This window comes from Cryptomeria japonica, chromosome 11 (genome assembly GCF_030272615.1).
Source record: "Cryptomeria japonica chromosome 11, Sugi_1.0, whole genome shotgun sequence".
Lineage (NCBI taxonomy): Eukaryota > Viridiplantae > Streptophyta > Pinopsida > Cupressales > Cupressaceae > Cryptomeria > Cryptomeria japonica.
This window is the reverse complement of record NC_081415.1, coordinates 440,438,086-440,449,199: the sequence shown is the minus strand read 5'-3', so window position 1 is coordinate 440,449,199 and position 11,114 is coordinate 440,438,086.

Genomic DNA, 11,114 nt, shown 5'->3' with positions numbered 1-11,114 from the left:
TGTAGATTTTGTTTGCTAGTGTGAAATTGATTTGGACGATTTTTGTAGTTTAAAATTTAAGTTTTGAACTTTTAAAATTGAAAAAATTAGATTTTAATCTTCTTGATCTTTTAAGTAGTCATTGTGAGTGGACTATTTGTGTGATTGTTGTTGTATTTAAGGATATCCATCATTTATCTAGAAAGTCTCTAGAATTATAATAAATAATTGTTAGAGGGTATTCATAATACATTCAAAGAAAAATTCTAGAGCTTACATCGTCATAAGCATCACTAGATATTTGTGTGTTGTCTTCAATATTGATTCATCATTGCTAAATTAGTTCATCAAGGGGCTAGACTAAGGAAAACACAACTCTTGTTTAGCATGTTCCCAAATGTTCTCTACATATTATCCCACTATAAATACGAGGACAACAAGATAAGATGAGTGAAATCTAGTTAACAGATTCCAAAAAATTCAATTGTGCAAGTCTAGGTTTCAATTCTACATGCTAGTTGAACTAGCATGCACAAAGATTTATTCCATAAGCCTTTGAAGTCTCTTAGGGTCATGTTATTTAAACTACACCTTGTGAATTATCCAACATCACCTATTTTATTAGTGTGATTCTGCTAATGAAATGGGCAATTCTAGGAGAGTTAGGGGCAATTCCAAAATAGCTAAGTGCAATTTTGATTAGCAATAGGGGTGATCTTGAAAGAGTGGATGTTTGTTGATGATTTTTGGTTTTTTCCTAAAGGTAAACTTTAAACCTCATGTTCTACTTTCCCTTCCCATCAAATTGGTTTGATTTTTATGTATGTTCTTGTGATACTAAGTGTGTTACATCAAAATCAAGTGAGACCTAAGTGAACGTATCTCCCCTACACCGAAGTGCTCATTACATGTCTAGGTGTATGTTTGGATGATGTGTATTCATTCTTTGGGATTATTGCATGTTTTCTTGGTAAGTTTTATGGTAGAGGGATGAACTACAGTTTTTGCTCGAAGAAATCCCATTCTCATGTTTTATGGTGTCAAGGATATGAGTTGTGTACTCTTATCACCATTACGAGGGGACTTTATCTTCTATATCCTTCATCATGTTGGTTTTGTTATATTGTAGCTACGCAAGCCTCTTTCTTGTGTTATTTTATTTATTGTTCATAGAATTTGTGTAGTCATGCATTCAATAATTCCATCATATGCCTTTTGTCATGATGTTTAGTTTTGTTGTAAAATCTATCATTTTTTATCCCTTTGTGAGTACATGTTTTAGTTATGTGATAATTTGGATGTGAGCGATTACCCTATATTGGGTATGATAGTCAATTTAAATACATTTGTGTATAAAGTGTGATTGCAAAGTTGATGGTAATTATTATGACTACTTGCTTATATGATGATTATATGATTGCCATTTTTATTGTTGCCTAATAATGGTGTTATGGATCTTATGATCAAATTATGTTGTTGGATATGTACATGTATTAAGGAAGGTGAACTATCATGGATAATAATAAATAATAAATTAACATAATATTATTAGTTATTAATAACAATTAATAATTTAGTGAAATTATTTTTAATTAATTGCTTAGAAATTATTCTATTTAACTATATACACTCTTAATATTTTTAGCATCTTTTAGAATAGATAAAGTGGTTCAAGTAATTTTAATATTTTAATTATTAAATTATTTTGAATATGTCAATTATGAATAAATTTGAGAAATAGATAAACTACATTTATTTTTTTGAAAAAAAAAGTTACTGCATTTCTTATATTTATATTTTGTGAAATTTTAATATAAATTTAGAAATAATAATAATAAATTTTCTAATATTTTATTATCTAGTAAGAATTAAATATTTTTTAATTTAGTTTTATTCCTACTTTTTGATGAGAGGAAACCATAAAAGCAAACTATCATTATCTGAGTGTTCAAAATTGAAGAAATAATTGTTTTCATAGAGAAAGAAAATGAGAATGATAATATGAATCTGGATTCAATCTTTGTGTTAGATTTATATTTGTGTTTTCTTAAATATTATCAAATTTGTAATAACGGATTCAAGGTAAGATTCTTGTTCTTGAAAGACTTTAAAATCAAATTTGGAAAAAACTAGTTGTCATAGGCATATAAAAACTACTACTGCTTGACGAAAACAAAACAATGAAAGATAAGGAAATCACGATATATATAAATTTTAAATTTAGGTTGAATTAGATTGATATATTAACCTATATTAGATTATCTCTTTTTCTACATATGTTCCATGGTGAGTTGTAACTCTTGATTTTGGGTTGGAAAAATGATTGGAATAGGAATACCTAGTTAGGTATTCTTAATTATATATATGAATTAGATCTTATAAAGGATGTTCATAAATTTTGAATTTAGATTGAATTAGAATTGATATATTAACCTCTAGGAGATTATTTCGTATTCTTCATATGTTTCATGGTGATGATTTGTAACTCTTGATTTTGGGTTGGGAAAATGATTGGAATAGGAATGCCTAGTTAGGTATTATTCATTATAAATATGAATTAGATCTTTTAATTTTTGTTGAACAAAATTATGAATTGACCATGATTTCTTTGTATAAATTTCTATTATGGAATTATATTGGAATGATAATATTCATGTTTGAAGTGAATTTAGATTGAAAAGTATGTGTATGGTAGGACATTTTTTTATTAAGTATTAAATTTTTTTTAACAATTTTAATGTTTGTTTATCATTCTTGTATGAATTACAAGATTGAGATGAAGTAAGAATTTATGTTGTTAAACTCCTCAAAAATTTGTTTGGTCATTTATAAGCGAATACCTTATTGAAAAGCTAAGTTTTTATGCTTGAAAACATTAGGAAGGTCGTTGATTTGATCAAGGTTTCACGTTCTAGAAAATTCCACAAGTCCTAATAAGAATACAACTAAGAAACTACAATTTTGTAGCACAATAGAGCTCAAGCTGCACTATAGTCTTGAATTGTCAAATGTGTCTTGAAGTATCAAAAGTATTTGGAAGTTGATAAGTGTCCATAAAGTGCACTATAATCTAGAAAGTATGTTGTAGTAGTATAAATACATTGTAGTTTCACTTATCAAAGGTTCTTGAAGTAATACTCTATTGTAGGATGATTGTTAGTAATCAATTTGTCTATAGAAATGATACAAATAAGTTTGTTAAGTTGTGTTTATTGTGTAAAGAAGTTAGGATGAATTTCCTCTTTTATTAAATGTGATTGTAATGGATGTTGGTGTTGCATTTTCTCTAATTATAAGTTTAACCTAAAATGGTATGAAGTTTCATGTGTGTAATAATAGTTGGAAGTATATGTCATGCTTCACTACATCTAGTGGTATTGCTATTAGATTATGGGCAACTTGCTTGTTGTGAAGTAGCAATATTAGACTGGATTGAGAGGAATTGGCTAGATTATTTGTGATTCCATTTATCACCTTCTCTACTCCATTACCTAGTACACTAAAGTCCATCTCCTCCAAAATTAAGGTTACATACAAATTATGGATTCACTTCTTTCTATAGAATCACATCACGTAAGTTCTAGTGCTCTAGCTTGGGTAGGGGATTTATAGGCTATGTAGATGCACAAACTATGGATATAATTAGTGTGGCTTTGCACACTTATACTTTTGTTTTTTTGTTTTTTGAGTATGTATGTAATCTACCATTGGGAGGGGAGAATCTTGGTGTGGTATGGGGTATTAAGAGTTTTTGGGTAGGTTATCTTGTGTATTTGTTTATGTGTTCTTGTCTTATGTATTTATTTATGGATGTTTATGTTGTGTATTTGATTTATTGTATGTTGGATTATTAAATTGTATTGTGCACATATGACTTATGTGCTTTTTTTCTTATTAATCTTGTACTTTCTTGTTCTTTTATTGTTGATAAATGCGTATCAATATGGTGTGCTAAGGTTAGGATAAATACAATATGGGATGCATGATATCCTACTTTGGGGTGAACTCACAAAGCTGGTTCCCACTTTTTGGTACGTCCTGATTTTTGCTGAAATCATACATTTTAAAAAAATATAATGATTTAAGCTTTAAGAGGTCCCATTTTAAGTAATTAATTGAAGAGAGTTAAATCAAAGGCTCTTAGATTAAAATTTCTTGGATAGAACCTCTCTACTTCTAAATCATACTTGCAATGGAGTTTCCTTTGCATCTATCAAATGCTGATAAAAAACCAATTTTATATTAGCTTTTGGGGGGTCAAATTAATTCATTTAAAAGTTTTTTTTTTTTTTAAGTATTTAGTCCTTATTATAAAATTTCCAAATAGTATAACTTTTAATATTTAATTTCATTAATATATTTTTATTTTATTTCTTATGAATGTAGGTTTTTCACCAAACATGAACTTCTTTGTTCAATGGATTAGGAAAAATAGTAAACTAATTCAAAAAAATTCTGAAAATATCTATGCACTAGGTATTGATGTTTTCTTTCTAACAAAAAAAAGAAAATTGAATTTTGATATATATAGAACAAGTTATGTGTTCAAACGTACACCTATATCTAAATTATAATTAGTCAAACTTCAAAACTTAATAAAATGAAAAATATTCAACATATCACTATCAAACCAACTGCATGCCCTGGGTATTGATGTTACAAACCAAAATTCAAAAGAATTAAGTATTTATCATTTATATATTAAAAAAAAAAGCATTTCGGGTACACATCACTATTAAAAAATGTTGTTTGCTGTAAAAAACTACTTTTTGAGGGAGATGGAAAAATCAATAAAATTTTATTTAAACAAATTTGAAAAAAATATATTTAGAATCTACAAACAAGATGTTAAAAATCACTAGTTTATATCATCTTCAAATTCTTAACGGTCTAAAAGTTATAGGTGTCAGAAAGTGAAGGTTTTTTTTTCAAAATATTCATATAAGTGTCAAAGTTGGTCAAAAAGTGGGAACCAGTATTGTCAGTTCACCCTTTGAGAATGTTTTATCTTGTTAAGACATGTGATGCTATTTGACAAAATATTTCATAGTATGGTATATAGCTAACAATTTATTTAGGTGTCTCAAATTATTTTTAATGTGTTTTAAAGTTTGATCCTTGCAGGATTAAAAGGTTTCGTGTAACTTAATGATGACCATACTTGACATATTTATGTCCTTGCATTCATATCATTTTTATGCTATAAGTGGCGTGTTGTGTCACTATTGTTGTTATATAATAGATCTTTGGTATATGTTTGTTGATGTGAACCTAAGCTATGAACTTTATTTCTGTATTTTATAAATTTTGGGCTACATGTAAATGCTTATGGTATAGTAAGGAATGATGTAAACAAGACAATTACTCATGCCACATTATGCCACTTTTTTGCATATGGATGGATGCTTATTTCTCTTAATTGATGGATGGGGAGGAAAGGGAATTTATCTAATGGTGGCCTCAATCCGTTCTTTCATAAACATTGTTGGAGTAATGGAGAACCCACATATACAACAATCTATTATGAAAATACAAAAAAAAATTCCACAAAGGAGAGTTGTAATATAAATTTCTATATTGCCTTAGGAAAATAAAATTGCAAAATAATTACAATGAAAATAATCAACCTTGTTATATGGGCAAGGATACAATCCCTAAATCATACAAGATCATGTTGTGTCTAAATCCTATGAAACGAGACAAAAAAAAAAAAGAAACCTAATTTATATTAAGACTAAGGCATGCATAGGTCCTAATGTCTAACTAGGTAGATAAAGTACCACATTCACACCAACACTCCTCTTAAGTTCAACTTAGGGAGGTTATACCTAATGCATGAAAAAAAAAAAAGGCTTCCAAGGAGAAGACCTAATGAGGTACCCATATACAAAAGAAAAGATATATCACAACTAGAAAGAAGGAGAAAAGCTCATGGGAAAAAACTCCTATCCAGAAAAGAGATGAAAATATGAAAAAAAATATGAAGGAGGACTCAAGAATAAACCTCAAGGACAACTTCCTTCTCCCTAGTCATTGATAAAAATTGAAGGTAAGATGATGCTACCAAAGGTTTGTTGAGGATGTCCACCATCATGAATAAGTTATCAAATGAAATGCATGCATATATCAACATGCTTCATCCTTTGATGCTCCACTGGGTTATGTATAACATGAATGAAACTTTGGTTATCACAATAAATACTTGAGTAGGATGATCATGTGGTAGACCAAACTCTATCAAAGGTGGTTGAATCCATAAATATCCTAGTTACAAATAAGTACACCTAAATACTTAATCTCAATAGATTGTAATGCAATAGTGATTTTCTTCTTGAAAGACCATGCATGATTAGATCAATCTCAAGGTATGGACAGGGCATGTGAACCATTTGATCAGATGCATAAAAAAAAATTGATCTCATCAAATGTTTTTGATTAAGTGAAAAGAAGGTTTTGAAGGGGCCTCGAAACCCTTTACACCAGATTATAAAATAGATAAAGCATGGAAATCCCAACTAGATAGAACAACCAAAAAAATAGGGACTGCCCCTAAAGACATCAGGCAACCCATACAAAGAAAGAGCCAGTAAAACTAGCCCAAACAACCAACTACAAGGGCCCTCAAGATTTTTAATTGGCCTTGTGGGACCGAAGAGTCATATCAAAAGAAGGCTTGGAGGTCTTTGAATGCTTCCCCTTTATAGTAATCCATCTATCTTCAACTTTAGCTGTCGCAATTGACCAATCCGAAGGGCCCAACATCGATATTTCCGGATTGGAAAAAAGAATGTCAGAAGAGGGAGCAAAAACCATCATGGGCACAGGATCACAACCAGCAGATGGGGCAAAAGTTATGCCAACACTCTGTGAAGCAGTCAACAGGGTAAGAGACAACAAGCCATTTTCAGTAGAAGAGACAACAACAACCTGTATAGCAACATCTTTAATCACAGGAACATCTATAGTGGCATTCAAAGAATTCATTGCCAATAAAGAATCTAAGCCAACCAAAATAGAAACCCCAACACCCAACAAATATTTAAAAGTATCCAAAGGTTTCTTAACCGTGTAATGTCGGCAAGAATCCCTCGACCACCATGAGGCTACAAGATTTTTCTTCTCAAGTCCACAATTCCCAACTGCATGGCCAATTTTAAAGAATCTATGACACTTGAAAGGAATACCTTTGTAATCAAAAGATTGGACCTAGCTGCCAAAAGAGGAATGCATGGCAATCTCAGCTGACAGTCCCTTAAAAACATCTAGTTCAACTAGAATGCGAGAAAAAGTAGTATGGTAAAGCCCAAAGGAGTCATTATCCACTATAAAGAAGCTCCCAATAGCATCACCAATTTCCTCAAAGAGAGAATTATCCCACAAATGGAGAGGAAGGTAAGGAAGCATAACCCAAACCATAATTTTGTTGAACTTCTCAGAAAGGGGGTTAAAATCACAGTGCCAAGGTTTGGCCAAAAGCGGCATTTTATCTTTCTCATAGAAATTACATTTGTAGGAAATGCACACAATGCATTTGTTAAGGAGGATTTAGAAACTTTCATCCAAATGTGATAGGTAGGTGTAAATATAAACTCCACAAGCTTTGCCAAATTCATCCCAACTTGTTGAAAAATTGGAGCTTTAGAATAGGGTATGGAAATCCATCACATGGATTTTGTGACACGTTGAAGCTACAACTGCCCTCATAGACATGTTTATAAAATGTGAAAGAATTGGAAAGACACACAAATTGTTTAATGAAATGCCAATATTGTAGGATATGCAAAATGTGGAAGCATATGAAAAGCACTTGAAGTGTTTGACATAATTCCTCAAAGATCATTGTTCTCTTGATTGTAGGATTTTAACAAAATGATTTTTTTGAAAAGGTTCTAGGAACTACCAATCAAATGTAATTGGTAGGTGTAAAGCCAAACTCTATAGACTTTGAAAGCATCTTCCCAACTTGTGTCTAATGGGAGCTTTGGAAAAGGGTATGGACATCCATCAAACCATAAAAGATAAATGAATTTTCTCAAGGGTAGTTGTAACTACTTTGGTAGATATTTTTGTGAAATGTAACTATATATTTAACTTCTAGAGATTTTCATAACTTAGGTAATTGTAGCTAGAATTCACCATAAAAATTAATTAGGATATATGATATTAATGGAGTTGAGGAATGTTTATATGAGCTATATTTTTAGTTTGAAAATAGTGAAATAATTTTTGTGGATGTGTATTATATGTACATGATTTGTGATGGTCCAATCTAGAGTTCTTAATATTTTTATTGTGTGAATATGTCCTTCTATGTTTGTGAATTCATGAGTCTTAGGTTATTATGTATAATATGGGATCCTTTTGTATGAGTTTGATCTAATATGCATGTGATTCAGTGAAAAGGAAGACTTTGTGGACTAAATTGTTGATCATCGTTCAAGCCTCAATGGAGTTGTATAGTTGCCATTTTACAGAGAGAATAGCTCCATGGTCATTCGTGCATAGAGTAAAATGGTGGTTATATTGCTGTTTATTTAGGACCAATGCACTTGCAAGACCAAAAAAATGGAAATCCTTGTAGGAATGTGATGTTATTTCAAGTCAATATATCCAAGATTTAATGTTGATGTTGGAGATAGAACCATGTGCATAAAATAAACATTACAAGTATGCTTTGAACATTCATGACTACCAGTATGAAAACTGTATATATTAGATAGGATATGTTGCATGAGTAGATTGGGCCATGAAAAAGGTGTTGAGCTAATCACCACCACCACAAGTGGTGTTTAGTTAGTGGAAACTTGAATTTGAATCCATATAGGACATCTATATATATTATGCACTTATAGGATAGAATAATTTTCACCCATTAGGATTATTTCAACACTTAGGCATGGGACACTCAAGGATAAACCATGTGTCACTAAAGATACAAGGCATAATTTTTTCATATATGTAGGCTAAATGGGATCGAGATATATCATATTTGAGGTCCTTCATATGCACGAAATGGAAGGCTACAAAATAACCAAATAGGAGATGTGTACTACCAAATTGTAAGTTGTGCACTACTAATCAAAGTGTGGCATATAAAGACAATGAGTGTAAAGATGTGGATGATTCCAAAATATAAATTCCATAAACAAAAGTAAGATTAGAGATTTTAAAAATCATAATTTCCATGATTTGCTCCAATGAGTCAATATTACAACATAAAAGATATTTCCATCTCCATATAATTACATAGCTCATCCTTTCATAAGAATTTTACAATAAATGGTTTCACAAAAGTTCAAACACTCAACTGATCTCTTGTGGCCTAGGCATTTAGCCCATCTCATCAAATCAAGTAAATATAATGATACAAAAAGGCTCTAAGGACTTTGGTTGCCACAAACTCTCCTTCACTTGCAACCCATGAGTTGAGAACATGATTCAAGCACTATTTCCACCCAACCTCAAAGCATAAGCTTCCCCAAAATTCTTCTCATCTAGAAGAATACCCGACCTTTCACGAGGTAGTTCTAGCAATCTAGAACTAGAAGGCAACATGGAATATTGTGCAACATGATGCATCTAACACACTAATTCACACACATAGGAAAATATATGCATCTAACATCATGGTATGACAAAGAGTAAAAGAAACACAATCAATCACAAGATGATTTCATAAGCTTTGGCCAAAGCATCTTTTAATATGACTACCAACATGTAGATCTAAATTAAAGACCCAACCTTCTCTATTTACCCATATTTGACACCCATCCATAACCATATAAATTAAATCATTTTTCATGTAAAAATAGTTCTTTGGGAAGAAAAGTAAACTACCCCTCTTGGTATGTTTATGTAAGTTATAGGCTCATTTCTAAGTCATATCTCATACAATGCCAATTACCACTATAACAAAAGATAATCTTTACCCTCTCAACAACATTAATAATAGACAACTTTTGACAACTATCTTTAGATATGAAGATTACAAGCTATCACTAATCTCCAAGAAGTAAACTCTTTTAACTTCTATTTGTTTTCTTCAAATTTTAAAGCAACATAATAGATTGTTTCATTAGTTACTCAATGCAATCCTTGTATAAATAATAAGTAAATCAAATACATCCTTCATATATAGATTTATGTTTTTATAATATCAATAAATTATTTTCAATTTGCCATAATCTTTCTATGATTATTCATTTAATGATAAATATCTCATGTAAATAAATAAATTTAAAACTTATGATACTACTATTTAAGTTATTCTACTCTAACTCCCATTAGATAATATTAAACAAATTAAATCTAAAATTATTTTCATATCTAATAATTAGTCCATTAAAGTGGGACAATTTATAATTTAGTTAAATTATAAGAAAAATGCTAAATTCCTAACATATAAATAATCATCCTTTATTCTTATTTTAATTCTTTTTCTTTTCTAAATGAAATAGAATATTACTTATTCTATAAGAGAAAAGATGAGTTTTAGGAAAAATCAGATTCTTAACTTAATGGAAATTTAGGGTGAGGAAAGGAGGGGGCCACCCAAAAATATCCATGAGGTAACTAGCAATTTAGAACTGGTAGGCAGGATGGAATCTGGTGCAACATGATGCATCTAAACTACTAATTCACACACATAGGAAAATAATCTAACATATGAAAAGAATGAAGAGAGCAATATATTCTTCTTTTATTTAGTACATTTTAGTTAATGATAATAATTAAACGAGATAGAAAAAATGATGAAACTTTCAATTGCTTCTAAAGTATGGAAGCACATCCAAGGAGTGCGTAATGGTTTGAAAATTACTTTTAATACATCACAGTCCAATATAATGCAATTATTTGCAGGGTATGCACATGAAAGCATGAAAACTAATTCATAGAATGCTTGAAAGAAATGCCATATCACAGTATGGACTAATTACAATTTTTATAGAAAACAATTTTGAAAGCCATTGGTCAGTGGGGGAGCGAATTTTTGGAATTAGCAAAATTTAGGGTTTCGAGGGTCATGCAGTTGAACAGGTCATCGGGTGATGAAGCGGTGGCAGATCCGCTTCCTCCCAAGGATCCATTTGGTAAGAACGTTGGTCATGTCCCTCAATGGGTTTTTCGAGGCATCA